We start from the raw sequence: 16,126 nt of genomic DNA on the forward strand, positions 1-16,126 counted from the left end.
GCAACGCAACTGTAGTAGGGATACAAGTTCCTCTGATTGACCAATGGGCTCCTTGAGCCCGTTGGATCCATGGCAGTCGGTCTCTCCGACTGCCAGAGAAGGGAGAAAACCTCTATGCCGACTTATATAATTTAACAGACGACCACACATGTTCTATACTGCCACAGTACCCTCAATAAATATCAGCTATCAGTACACATTTCATAGCATTTTATTTTGAACATCAGAAATTTTATAGATTTCAAACCTTTTTATTGTATATTAACTTATTTTTTTATATTTTGTATATATATAAACACATATCTCTAAGAATTAATACAACAATACAAAACTGTGACACGTGATTACAAATTTTTCACAAATATTTCTTTTTTTGTATCACACCGTAGCATATGACATTAGACATCCCAAGATACAATAAAAACAAACTCACATCATTTGATACCCATATTTCAATCTCATTCAATCCTCATTCTTACCATTCCACACTTCACATACAACATGCAAAATAAAATAGTTTTGCCTTGTGGAGGGTCCCAGAATAGTTGCGGGGAAGCCTGGTTGAGTTGTTTAAATAGCCACCCAGCTAGATGGATTGGGCTCCTAGGGACCACTTCTACAAAACAGGGACATCGTAATCCCAACAGTAGTGCCTTGCAGGCAACACGACTGTAGTAGGGATACGAGTCCCTCTGATTGACCAATGGGCTCCTTGAGCATGTTGGATCCGTGGCAGTCGGTCTCTCTGATTGCCACACATCCGCCCTCCATCGTAATGCGGCAGGTGGATAACAGTATAACGATGGCAGGGGGACTGCTACCGATGGACTGTCAATGGCGGTCCCACCGTCATCGTAATCAGGCCCAAAGTTTCCGATAGAATTTTAAAACTAATTAAATAAACACTATAGAAAGAGTAGAAAAATAACCTAAAGCTTGGAGCAAATAAATCTACACCTAAAAAACCAACACACTGGATTCTACATTACAATTCCAGGAGCAACCCTGCAGAAAACAGCCTACATAATACCCCCCAAATATAAACCCATTAACTGAAATGTAATCTAAACTATTTGCCTAAGGCTTAACTTAAGCCGAATAACTCAAGCAAATCTTTTTCTGTCTGTCTCCAAACTTTAGGTTCCATTGCAAAATTACAAACCAGATTCGGGCCTGCTATCTTTTTGTCATTTTGTTTTCTGATCCTGAGCCAACAATGAAACATAAATCAGCTACCTTTTAATGTAAACGTGATAGAGGGAGACATGGTTGCCCATCTGATGGTTGAATTTAAAATTGTGAAACCAGATAACCTGAAATCCCTTCTTGTATTAACTGTGCAATTCTAGGCAAATATTTTATTTAGCAGAGCCTCTTATTTCTTTATTTTCACATATATGCTCACCTTTAAATACTTGACATCAGAATGTGCACTGCACAAGAACCTCTTATTTTTGATTTATTAGATGATAATGTTGCTCCATCTATAATAATTACATAGGCTTTTTTGGGGGTTTAAATGACTACTGACTTGCTTCTCATTTCACTAATGACATTGGAGAGGATGACCAATAAATGTTTCTAAAAAATCAAAGTTAATAAGTACATAGATATAACCTGATGGACTAAGTTGAAACGCAACTGCATGTTAAAGAAATACTCTTGGGTATCGTTGGGCTTCGCTCGCATTGCTTGTTGCTTTAAAGAATTGCTGCCTGCTTAGAATTCATAGCGCTCTATTGCTCATTTGTGCATTGTAATCTCATAGCGCTCTATTGCTCATTTGTGCATTGTAATCTCATAGCACTCTACTGCTCATTGGTGCATTATTGTAGCGCTCGCATTGCATTAGAGAAAATAATTATTAGTGCCTGATTGTGCCGGTGCCACTGCCCACAGCGTAATCCCACTATGTGCCCCAACCTGTTTCGGTTTTGCTTTTGCTGCCATCCATTTTGTTGTTGTGCCTCGGAGCCCGTCCTCTCCACCCTGCTCCCGCCTCCCAGCTGCTCCTCCCTCCCACTGACTGCTAATGCTCGCCCCGTCTCCAGTAGCGCTGTGACCGTCCTGACTCTATCGGAAGCGGTCGCTCCCCAAGCTCCCTGGTCTCCCTTGGGTATCGTTGGGCTTCGCTCGCATTGCTTGTTGCTTTAAAGAATTGCTGCCTGCTTAGATTTCATAGCGCTCTATTGCTCATTTGTGCATTGTAATCTCATAGCGCTCTATTGCTCATTTGTGCATTGTAATCTCATAGCGCTCTATTGCTCATTGGTGCATTATCGTAGCGCTCGCATTGCATTACAGAAAATAATTATTAGTGCCTGATTGTGCCGGTGCCACTGCCCACAGCGTAATCCCACTTTGTGCCCCAACCTGTTTCGGTTTTGTTTTTGCTGCCATCCATTTTGTTGTTGTGCGTCGGAGCCCGTCCTCTCCACCCCGCTTACGCCTCCCAGCTGCTCCTCCCTCGCTCCGCCCCCTCCACTTTCCACTTATGTCAGAACAGCTGACGCTCAGCGTCCACCCCCGCTCGGTCCACAGACATGCCATTGAACTTTGGAACCTACTCGACACCACATCGCCGGACGTCGCCTTTCTTACAGAAACCTGGATGAACGCCTCATCAGCGCCCGACATCGCCATTGCCATCCCGGACGGCTACAAGATCATCCGAAAGGACCGCATCAACCAAACAGGAGGAGGCATCGCCATTGTTCATAAGAACACCATCCGCATCACGACCAGTTCCGACGATCACCTCGCAGCCGCCGAACACCTTCACTTCCTGATCCACACCGAACACAAGACCACACTCAGAGGCACCCTCATCTACAAGCCACCAGGGCCCGCACAAAATTCAGCGAAGACATCACCGACTTCATCAGCCCACACGCCTTCCCCTCCGAGGACTACATTCTACTGGGAGACCTCAACTTCCACCTGGAAAAGAACAACAACAGCAACACCACCACCCTTCTGGACAACCTCGCCAATCTCGGGCTCAATCAACTTGTTGACACCCCCACCCACTATGCCGGGCACACGCTCGACCCAATCTTCACCTCCAGCAAGCACATCTCCTTCAATCACACCACAGCTCTCCATTGGACAGACCACAGCTGCGTTCACTTCCACTACAAAAAGACTACGACCCACAACCACCCACAACCAATTCCCCGCAGAAACTGGAACAAAATGACCACCGGCCAACTCTTCACATCGCTTCACCAAAACCCTCCTGCAAAATCATTGGACCCAAACCTTGCAGCCACCAACCTCACACAATGGATCACCCACAGCGCTGACGAATTAGCACCCTTGAAAAAACATCAAATCAAGCAAGGTAGCAAAAAAGCCCCCTGGTTCAACGATGACCTTAAGAAATCCAAGAAGTTCTGTCGACCCCCTTGAGAAAGCCTGGAGAAAAAACCCAACCACTGACAACCTGGCCACCTTCAAGAACGCCACCCGCAAACACCACCAACTGATCCGATCCACCAAGAAATCAGCATTCAAGGATCAACTCGGCAACAACGCCCACAACAGCAAGGAACTATTCAACATCGTGAAAGAATTTACCGACCCCACCGCCGGCACCAACGACATCACTCCCTCCCAATACCTCTGCGACTCCCTAGCCTAATTCTTCCACAACAAAATCACTGACATACATAACAGCTTTGATAACCAGTCCGGAGACCAGTCCACCCCACCCACCTCCGAACTAAAAGCCCCCTCCAACAACTTCTGCGCCTGCAACCCAATTACCACTGAGGACACCATCCGCCTGATGAACTCCATCCACTCAGGATCGCCAACTGACCCATGTCCCCACCACATTTTCCACAAAGCAGACTCCATTATTGCACCCCATCTCCGAGACGTCATCAACTGCTCCCTCAACTCCGCTACCTTCCCAGAAAGCTGGAAACATGCCAAACTCAGCGCCCTTCTGAAGAAATCACAGCAGACCCCACTGAACTTAAGAACTACCGCCCCATCTCGCTCCTCCCATTCCCTGCTAAAGTCATTGAGAAAGCCGTCAACAGTCAGCTCGCCGCCTTCCTTGAATTCAACAAATCCCTCGACCCTTCACAGTCCGGCTTCCGAGCCAACCACAGCACCGAGACCGCCCTCATCGCAGCAAAAGACGACATTCGAACACTACTGGACAACGGAGAAACAGCTGCCCTCATCCTACTTGACCTCTCCGCAGCCTTCGACACAGTATGTCATAGCACCCTTATACAACACCTCAGCAACGTTGGAATACAAGGAAAAGCATTGGACTGGATCATCTCGTTCCTCGCCGGAAGAACCCAGAGAGTCCGCATCCCCCCTTTTAGATCAGAGGCCACCGAAGTCATCTGCGGCGTACCACAAGGATCATCACTCAGTCCCACCCTCTTCAATGTATACATGAGTCCCCTCGCATCCATCCCGCGCCAACACAACCTCAACATCATCTCCTACGCAGACGACACCCAGCTGATCCTCTCCCTCACCAAAGACCCAAACACCGCCAAAACCAACCTACACGAAGGGATGAAAGAAGTAGCCGAGTGAATGAAGAACAGCCGTTTAAAACTGAACTCGGACAAAACGGAAGTCCTCATCTTAGGTTCATCCCCCTCCGCCTGAGACGACTCATGGTGGCCACCGGCCCTGGGAAACGCACCCATACCTACGGACCACGCACGTAACCTGGGCTTCATCCTGGACTCCTCCCTCTCGATGACCAGACAAGTCAACGCCGTCTCATCATCATGCTTCAACATCCTACGTATGCTAAAAAAAATCTTCAGTTGGATCCCCACCGAAACAAGAAAGATGGCCACCCACGCACTGGTCACAAGCCGACTGGACTACCGAAACACCCTTTACGCCGGAACCACAGCCAAACTACGGAAAAAACTCCAACGCATCCAAAACGCCTCAGCCAGACTCATACTAGACATCCCCCGCCAAGCTCACATTTCCGGTCACCTGAAAGACCTCCACTGGCTCCCCGTCAACAAGAGAATAACGTTCCGTCTCCTCACCCACGCACACAAAGCCCTCTACGACCTAGGACCAGAATGCCTCAACACGCGCCTGTCCTTTTACACCCCCACCCACCAACTACGATTGTCAAAATCAAGCCCTCGCCGCAATTCCACGCATCCATAGATCCACCATGGGGGGAAAATCCTTCTCCTACTTAGCGGCCAAAACCTGGAATTCTTTCCCCACCCACCTCCGCCATACACAGAACCACCTCTCCTTCAGAAAACAAATAAAAACTTGGATATTCGATAAGTAAAGTACCCCCTCCCTCAAGCGCCTTGAGACCCTCTGGATGAGTAGTGCGCTATACAAATGTTAAACTTGAAACTTAAACTTATTAATTTAAATGTGTGCCCTCATCTATTTACTATTTGGCGCTATCACTTGATAAAATGATTTGTAAAAGGCAAGGATTAGAAACATGTAGCCCTGCCCACATGCACTGATTTGACAACTCTATCTTTAAGGCTTCTTGTAGCAGAGGGTAAGAAGAGTGCTTAAGTGAAGTGCAGTTAAAATAAGTGATTCAATGGAGAAAACTACCTAGGCAGTAAGTTCAAAATTTAAAAACACAATACAAAAAGGACCAAAACTGAGAGTGAACAGCTTCCAGTTAAGTACATAAGTTTATTACAGTTTATTATAGTCACAATAACAAAAGATAAAATTAACATTTCATAAAAAAATTTAAATTTACACCAATCATGACATAAAAATTCTTGAACATGGAGGGTAAGTTGTGTGTCGACGCGTTTCGGCGACCAGCGCCTTTCTCAAGACAATTTACAATGTTCTGAAAATAAAATACAATGTATAATTTAATTTTACATGCTCGGTTTTCACAATAACATATTATATACATGTTTTCTAAAATATACAGGAATAACTGTTCAATAAACTCAGGTCCCAAATTAATTTAAACATTCCTGATAATTCGAGAAGATATAAAACATCGTTCTAATATCATAACCTCTTTTGTAGCCTGCTATCGTTAGATATAATTTTATTAACATAGTCTAGTGATATAATGACTTGTAATATGCTGATCTCACTGTGTTCATGTTTCAAAGGAAAGTCTATGTTGTTATCCAAAATTATCATCTCTGACAGTTGTAAATCTTGATGCGTCAGCCTACGTGGAAAACATAGATCGAGTATTGATAGAGTATAGAATGAAATGAAGGAAAGAGATTCGCTCTAATGATTACTATTTGTGTCTCTCAACACTGTATTTCTTTCCACTCTTAATTTGTACAAATTTTTATTTATTTAATTAAATCTATAATATTGGATGAAAGCAATTGTTTTAAATATTATAGATTTAATTCCGATATTCCGTGATCCGGTTCGGAAAACTAGATGGAACCGTTTTAATCTAAAGTCATCACATAGATGTTCATTCTGATATTACCTGCGGTAAGTGCTATATAATTTAATTCTAAAATAGGGTGAACTATGCTTCAAGAACCTAAGCATCAATACCATTTAATCAATAAAAATTTGTACAAATTAAGAGTGGAAAGAAATACAGTGTTGAGAGACACAAATAGTAATCATTAGAGCGAATCTCTTTCCTTCATTTCATTCTATACTCTATCAATACTCGATCTATGTTTTCCACGTAGGCTGACGCATCAAGATTTACAACTGTCAGAGATGATAATTTTGGATAACAACATAGACTTTCCTTTGAAACATGAACACAGTGAGATCAGCATATTACAAGTCATTATATCACTAGACTATGTTAATAAAATTATATCTAACGATAGCAGGCTACAAAAGAGGTTATGATATTAGAACGATGTTTTATATCTTCTCGAATTATCAGGAATGTTTAAATTAATTTGGGACCTGAGTTTATTGAACAGTTATTCCTGTATATTTTAGAAAACATGTATATAATATGTTATTGTGAAAACCGAGCATGTAAAATTAAATTATACATTGTATTTTATTTTCAGAACATTGTAAATTGTCTTGAGAAAGGCGCTGGTCGCCGAAACGCGTCGACACACAACTTACCCTCCATGTTCAAGAATTTTTATGTCATGATTGGTGTAAATTTAAATTTTTTTATGAAATGTTAATTTTATCTTTTGTTATTGTGACTATAATAAACTGTAATAAACTTATGTACTTAACTGGAAGCTGTTCACTCTCAGTTTTGGTCCTTTTTGTATTGTGTTTTTAAATTTTGAACTTACTGCCTAGGTAGTTTTCTCCATTGAATTTATTTCCCTGACCTAGGGGTTGATTGTTAACGTGCATACAGGGAACCCTTGTTGTCTTCAAAGAGTTAAAATAAGTGATCCCAGGGCAGGGATTTCAGGCCATTGTGTTGTACATGACTTTAGTGATGAGTTCTTGGGGAGAACTACCAGGCCCAGGTGAGCTGGGCATTGGTGTAGCTTCAGGGGGGGTGTTTGTAGTGTGACACCCATTAAATAGATTCTTGGTTTGGGAGATGTATGTCGCAGCCCTGAGTCGGGCCTGCTATGTCTGTCAGTTTTTCTCGTATTTCTCATTTCACTAGGAGATTTAATTGGATCGGGTTTCCAAATCTATATAAAGTGACAGGTTTACCTAAATGCTAGTAAATCTGTACCAATTGAAGTATTCCTTGAATGGATAATTTACTACTTTTTGGGAATTCGCAAACATTGCCTTTAGTAGGCTTGGAAAACTGAACCTGTCTTAAATTACCAGGCATGCTCCTGGCAATCAAACACCCAAAAGAAAGGTAATGAGATGAATGCTTGCAGAGAATCTAAATAGTGGCAATCACTTGGGGTAGTATTCCAACTCATCGTTTTTCACCCACTGTGCCACTCTAGACAGAGGCCCATCTACTGCAAATCAGTGCTGATCTTCTATCCCATGGAAACAGTCCATCCCAAACCTTGGTCATCTCACCTCTCCACCTTGCAGTCCTCTGCTTTTTAGTTGGGAAATTTGAGTCACACCCCCCGAATCTCACCGACAGCTACACCCCTGGGTGTAACATCTCTAACAGCACTGTGGCTTAACAAGCCAAAACCAAGAGCGCAGTGGAAGGATGGCACAATGCCTTTCAAACCACATTCGGCCCAAATAATCCTACCCTGTACCAATTTGATAGAAATCTTAAAAAATGAACAAAGCCACCAAGAATTTTGAATAGAGCAACCGTTAACCCAACTTAAACCTGAAATATTTAAACAGGCAAAAGAAATGTATGAAATTCTACAATGCAATCAGTCTACCTTACACTTTTAAGTTAATCAATATTCAATAACAATGCTAAATAATAATAATTAAATATAAAATACATAATTAAATAAATACATTGAATAAAACACAATAACATAAAATCAAATATAAAGTACCAACAATTATATAAAATGAATACAATATACAATCAAAAATAACAGAATAATAAAAAGTATAAACATAGAAAAGATTTTCCATCTGAAATAAAAAATTAAGATCAACTTACAGTTCTGTAGCTGATATCCAGGATTCTTCTCTAATCCACAAAAAACAAATCCACAAAAATAGAAAAAAATTAAAAAAATGTAATAACCAAAATGTAAATCCACAAAATTATTCCAGTCTTGGAAACCATTAAAAAACTGAACGTTACTAAAAAATGGTCTGGAAAAACTGAAATATAAAAGGAAATTGAAAGGTAATCTTGGTAACGATATCTACCCCAAAACATTTCCTTAAAAAAAAAAAACATAATCCAAAAATAAGGAATGGTTTGTTTCCACACCGACCAAAGCAGCTGTAAAAAAGACACATCATATACACCTTAAAAACATAATAGAAATGTTAAAATACATTAAAAACTATGCTCACATCATAAAAATAACTAATAAAGGTCATTACAGTACACATAATATACCAAGGCCTACATACAATACTCTTCATTTATCCTTATATATCAAAATACATAAACACTACAAACCAATCAACATTAAAAACATACAATAGCACAATAAAACCTATTTAGTTACCCTTTCCCTCCCTACAATACATTATCAATTAAATTTTACATTACAATGTTAAAATATACCACACCCACTTGAAACATATTTTTGGGAAGGCGTTGGACCTTAAAAGACTAATATATACTAGTCCCTCAAGAAACTAAACTACGCTAAAAATGATGAACATTAAAGGTGTCACATTTACTATTCCCCCCCCCAAACTAAACAATTTTGTGGAATGTGTTGCACTCTGAAGGGGTAACATTTTCTATTCCCATTCCAATCTAAGCCATTTTAGAGAAGGTATTGGACTCTGAAGGGGTCAGATTTACTAATTTCACCCCACTCAAAGGCCTAGATGTATCAAGCCGTTTGCGAATCGCAAAGGCCGAAATTCGCAGAATTTTGGCCTTTGCGAATCGCAAACGGTCTATTTGCATATTTTGGCATGCATCAAAAATTCGCGAATTAAGGAATCGCAAAAATGTGCGATTCCTTATTTTGCCATAGCATTTAAGGAATCGCAATTTTGCGATTACTTAAATGCTATGAATGTAGCATTTTTCAATTGCGAATTTTGGTTAAGAATTCGCAAATTAACACCAACTTGAAGTTGATGTTAATTTGCGAATTCTTTTAAAAATGCACAATTTGGCATTTTTGAAGGTGGCATGTGACGCACACACATGCCCATAGGGCATGTATGTGCGCCATATGCCCACAGATGTACATTTCAGGGGTGCAGCAGGGTGTCCTTGAGACACCCCTGCACCCTTGAAATTATTCTCAATTTGCGATTAGCAAATTGCGAAGCGCAAATTGAGATTAATTTCACAATCATTCCTATGGGCCTCCTGGCCCATAGGAATGAATGGGAAATTATTCCTTAATTGCGAATTCGCAAATTGCGAATTCGCAAATAAGGAATATTAAGAAATCGCTAAAAAATAGCGATTTTTTACATACATCCCATTTTGCGATTTCTAAATAGCGATTCCTTAAAAATCGCTATTTAGAAATCGCAAAATGGAACCTTGATACATCTGCCCCTAAATCTCATTTAGTAATGTGTTGGACACTGAAGGCTTCAAAACTATTATTCCTACTGCAATCTAAACCATTTTAGTGAATGAGTTCAACACTGAAGGGGTCATGTTAACTATTTCCACTGCAATCTAAACGACTTTGGGGAAGATCTTGAAAATTGAAAGGGTCACATTTGCTATTCCCACTCTTATCTAAACCATTATTAGGAATCTGTTTGAAACTGAAGAGGTCAAGTTTACTATTTCAATTTCAATCGAAACCATTTTGAGAAGATGTTGGAAATTGAACGGGCCATATTTACTATTCCCAATTTAAACCATTTTGGGTAAAGTGTTGGACACTGTAGGGGTCGAATTAACTATTCCCACTCCAATCTACACCATTTTGGAGGTGTTTATCTAACAGAAAAATATTTTTTTGTTAAGTATTGGACTAGAAAGAACTAATATATACTATTCCCTTACCAAACTAAACTACTCTAAAAAATGATGAACATTAAAGGGGTAACATTAACAGTAGCAGCCCTACTATACGGGCAAAGGGATCCACTCCCATCTAAACCACTTTGGGGAATGTGTTGGACACTTGAGGGGGGGGGTCAAATGCATGTGCATAGAAAGAATCAGATTAACTATTCCCACTCTAATCAGAGCCTTTTTGTGGAAGGTGTTAGATATTCAAGGGATTATCATGTCCCGCCATGCTCCTTGTCACTGGAACAGTCTCTCTTCCATGTGTTGACTTGTGTCCTCTTGTAGGGCTTTCACTAGGTATCAGAGGGCTTCCTTTCTCCTCCTGTCCCATCTCTACCCCCTGGCCCACAGTGTACTACTCACCCCACACCATCTTTGCTTAAACATCTCCGGGGAGTGGAGGGGTTACATTTGTCTGTTACAGTATACAGAGGCTTTCACTGTCTTGCAAGTGGAAACCCCATGTTGCTGCTGTCATTTGATGCCACCTTGTGTTCAGCCAAAAACATTTACCTAACTCTTGCGAGAATTCAGCAAATCTTGGCAGCCACCTTGGGCGTTGGCAACATTTAAACCACTCCCAAGCGGAGTCACTCACTTTTCCTCAAAACTAGAGAACAAGAAGGCTCTCTGCGTCCTATAACTTACTGGAGGATCCAAAATTGCCACGCAGGCTCAGTCTCCATTTCTTGAGGGTCCGTCTCCGGACAGATTTCTCAGCTTCCTAGTACATCTGGAATCACCTGTCAGGAAAGAAAAAGAGAAAGTAGGCAAAGTGGGAACTACTTCGACATAAAGGAACACTTTTTAGATTGAAAGTACACATACCTATGCACAAGATTAATGGAACCCAGAAACCAAACTACACTTTACTTTTGGTAAAGAAAGTGAACGGATAGAGGAAACCAGCAATCGTGATAGCAGTGGGAAGCAAAACACCATAAAAGCGAAGTACCGAAATTCGAAAGAATTTTTTTTTAATGTTAAATGTAAGGCAATTCAAGGAAAGTTGAATTACGAATATCACTAATAAGTGTGTTAAGAGTTTATTTTTGTAAGCCTCACTTGTAGTGTTTGTGTTGTAGGTAATCAGAAAACCATAATAGAGACAGAGAAGAACATTAGTCATCTTGAGAGCTTTTATGCACCCAGCTCCCCTCGCATTTAAAAGGAGTTGATTTCTGTTAGATATAGTGAGCTAGCAGATCGATGATTGTCTAATCACAATGACCTCTGTTGTATCAAAAGGAACAGAACGCTACATAAGTCCTTGTATTTTTAAGGTTCGCCAATGACTCCCACCGGAAAGAAAACTTTTGGTATTAATGCGTCACCAAGAGAGAAAGGTAAGGCATAAGTAGTTGGGCTTATATAGTCTCTGTGAAGCCACAGTGCAGGTCTTTCAGGTAAGCACTGAATTACAGTTCCGACTGCGATGTAATCTACTGTTCCCACTACACTCTAAACCATTTTATAGAAAATGTATCCTATTAAAGGGACCATTTTAGTACTCTAACTCCAAACTAAACAACATTTCTATAATTATAAAATAACAAAATATAGTATATATACTATTCATGCCAAAAACAATACAAAATGTTCCTTATTTGTTACACTTAACAAACACACACTTAAAAAATAGTAAAAACTAAATAAAAATTTTAAAAACGAATAATCTATAATTAAATACAAATTAAATTTATAAAAACAATTGAAATATGTTAGAAGAAAAACGCCTCTAATATTTCAAACAATGATTATTAAATGTAAACGATTTTTTATTAATATATTTAAATATATAATCAACAATAATACTTTTTTATTACATAGTAAATATAATAGCTCAGTTTCCTCAGTGCATCAAATAAATTAAGTACATTATTACAAGATCAAAATGTATATATTATATTTAACAATACATTTACAATACAAAATGTACATACAACATTTACAATTATAATATAAACTAAATAAATTAAGTCAAACTAATATACAATCCTACAAAACATGTAATATTCAAATATATAACGATATTATTTTTTTTGTAAATCTTTTTATTAAACCATGACATGTTAGTACATACAAAGAGTATACCAATAGTCACTTCTATATTTTGTACATTCAAATTTACTTTACATGTCGGCCTTTGAGAGTCACAATTCATTAGCTGTACAACCATTCCCCACCTCCCTTTCAGAGTCCTCGATGTACCCTCCATGCTTCCCAGATTTTCTCTCCTTTCTTGGTTCACCCTCTACTTTTGTAGCTCACTGTCTCGGCTTGCCAACGCCAATGGAGGTCATTTTCCCATTCCTCCAGCGTGGGGGTAGATGTAGCCCCCCACTTCCTAGCGATATTTCGCTTGGCTGCTATTGCTGCCAATCCCGACCAACTTTTCACATGTCCAGGCCAGTCCTCATTCGCTTCCGTAATTAGGAGGAACCATTTGGGGTCCAGCGTAATCTCAAGCCCCGCCACCTCCGATATACTCGGGCAACCTTTCTCCAAAATTCACAAATGCTCGGGCACTCCCACAGGAGGTGGTAAAAGGATCCCTCCAAACCACGTCTCTTAAGGCAACTCGTGTCTGCACACCTACCCATTCGAGAAAGCACTGACCTGGGTTAATATACTCTATGTAAAATGTTTAATTGGATGAGCCTGAATCTGGCCTGCATCGCCACATCCCTCGGACCTTGGAGTACGTCCACCCATTGCTCATCTTCGAAAGTACCAACATCATGTTCCCATGTTAGTCTAAGAGCGGCCGTGTGGTCCGGAGCATTGTTGATTATTTTTTTTATAGAATATAGAGATTGTCTTATCTCGTATCTGCTCTGTGAGTACTCGATCTTCTAACGGGCCGGCCTCTATTACTGTTTCCCCCTCCCTAATGTGTTTTCTAAGTGCAAGACCTAGTCACAGGTATCACAGCCATTCTCCTTGACCCATTGAGTAATCCTGCTACAGCTCTTTAAAAGTGATATATGCTCCCCCTCTCCAAACATCTATTAAAACGTCTCTATCCCAATCAATTCCCATTTAGCAAAGCCTGTTAAGTTGCCTGCATTCTTAAGAAAGTCCCCAACCCAGAGAGGAGTCATCCCAGAGAGCTTCTTATCCCACCCCAGGTATTTTGTGGTGGCCTTCCACACTTTCAATACTGTCCGCATGTGGGGTGGAAGGAGTCAACTCACTCGTGTTTCATAGAGGACTGTGAGTGGTCCTCGGGACCCCATAGCTACTCTGTCTACACTGTACGCTGGCTCAGACCGCTCCCCGAACATCCATCCATTCACATTCACCAATTGTGCGGTCCAATAATAGCCACGGATATCCGGCACCGCCAGACACCCCCCCCCCCGAAAAAAAAACCTCCCCTCTGAAGTTTACACAAAGCAATATGTGGGGCTCATATAACTGTATAATTAAATGGAAATACATTGCATATAAAATATTTTGCTAAAAATAACAAACTACAGTATTTTTTTTAAATCGTCCCATGCTTTTCCACCCCACCACTAAAAACAAAATCTACATTTCCATAGAAAAAATGTAAAAAATACATTAAACGTTAGCCTTGAACATTAAAATAAAATATTCTATAAAAAACAAAACAAAAAAAATACTCACAACAATATTTTTAACAATTATTTCTTTAAAAAACAATGTTCTTGGGGCGAGGCCTGGGAGCCAATCAAGATGGTGGCTCTTTAGCGGAGCTCCAGATCTTGAGACAGAGATATCCCACAAATCCGCACATTTATCCAATCATGTCCGCACCCAAAAGCCGGTGATGTATTGAGGAACGCTGGGGGCCAGTTACGAGCGGTACACTGCCCCAGGGACACTGCCAACAAGCAGGTGTGAGACACTGACGAGTGTTAGACCTGAGGAACGTCAGCCAGCGTAACCAGCCGAGTAAGGAATGGAGGCAAGGTGGGAGGCGGCCACAATGCTCCCAATACGCCAACGGGTTAAATTTAAAATCTGCTGTACTGTCCACAAATGTCTATTTGGAAAGGGCCCTAATTACCTAGCTCAACTACTACAGCCTTACAAACCAGAACGAGATCTACGGTCAAGTAATCAACTCCTGCTTAAACCACCTTTTATTAAAAAGACCAGACAAGGCGGCAGAGCCCTCTCCTCAGTGGGGCCGACTTTGTGGAATAACCTGCCGCTCAGCCTCAGACAGACCTCCAATCACCTTACATTTAGGAAAATGTTAAAAACTAATCTGTTTATGGAGATATAAGTAATGGCTGTCCTTTCTTGCACTCTCAGGTTATCTGTAAAGTAGTTTTGCCACCTGTTGTTGCAGTCAAAGCGTGGAGATAACCCAACCGGGTTCGATTCTTGCGCTATAGAAGCAATTAAATTAAATAAATAAATAAATAAATGCACTTTCAACTGATGCTGGCAACTGCGGTGAATCCCCGGGGTCTGGCTGTGGCCGCGTCAGACTTGGAGTGAAATGGCAAATATCAGCCACGCTGACACCCCGGGTAAGGAGCAGTGTGGCTGAGATCAAAGGGGGCTGCAGTGCGCAGCAACAGGGACCGGGAACGATGCAGTGCATGTGTGGAGTGCAACAGATGGGTGAGAAGTATCGGAGCCCTTACACATAGCGCTCAAGACGGGTGGCAGCCGTAACACACCTCCATGTGGGCAGGCGAACACCATACTCAGGGCCTGGGGAAATCCACGGGGACTATATGGTAGTGACCATAGACTCACAGTGAGGAGCCGCAACTAATGAAAACAGGCCAGGACCCCCTGGTCAACAGTGTCATTCTGCAGTCCAAGTGTGGCCCACACTAAATTGGAGAAACGGAACTGGGCAGCAACACTGAACCCTTATAGCCTCACTGGGAAAGGACAGGTGGTAACCGCGGTGTGAGACGCCTTGAGGGCTCAACACTAAAGGGAACACTGACCGATATTGTCAGAAATGCAGGGTGCCTAAGGGACAACCTGGGACACAGATCAAGGAAATGGACAGGCACACAGTCCCGAAGCAAATGGCAGCTGCCCAGGAACAACGGCAGAGGAGACTGCAGAACCCTCACTGAGTGCAATAATGTCAGCAATTGCAGACTTGAAAGGTACAATAGAACCTAAACTAGATGCAGTTTCAGTAGATGTGAATCTGCTGCAGCCGATCTCCACAAAATTGCTGTCAGTCACTGCCACAGATACAGAAGTGGCGCACTTGCAGGCCAGTACGAAACGCCTCGAAGAACAAGTCCAGTCCCTCACAAAACATCAAGAGGCAATGGTTGCTAAGCTAGAGGATCAAGAAGGGCGGGCACGCTGAAACAATATTAGAGTGGTTGGGGTTCCGGAAGGCATGGAGGATCCAAGTGTCGACCTGTTTCTGGAGGATTTAATCCTCAATCACCCAAATCCTAAACAACTCTCAAACTACTTTACTATAGAGCGTGCCCACCGGGCACCAATACCCAAGCCAAAGCCTGGTGCCCCACCCAGAACAATCATCACAGAGATCCTTAATTTCCTGGATAAGGACGCCATTTTGCAAACAGTGCTTGCATTGGAGACCAAAACCACGAAAACGCAGTG

The sequence above is a fragment of the Lissotriton vulgaris genome, assembly GCF_964263255.1.
Source record: "Lissotriton vulgaris chromosome 8 unlocalized genomic scaffold, aLisVul1.2 SUPER_8_unloc_1, whole genome shotgun sequence".
In the NCBI taxonomy this organism is placed as follows: domain Eukaryota; kingdom Metazoa; phylum Chordata; class Amphibia; order Caudata; family Salamandridae; genus Lissotriton; species Lissotriton vulgaris.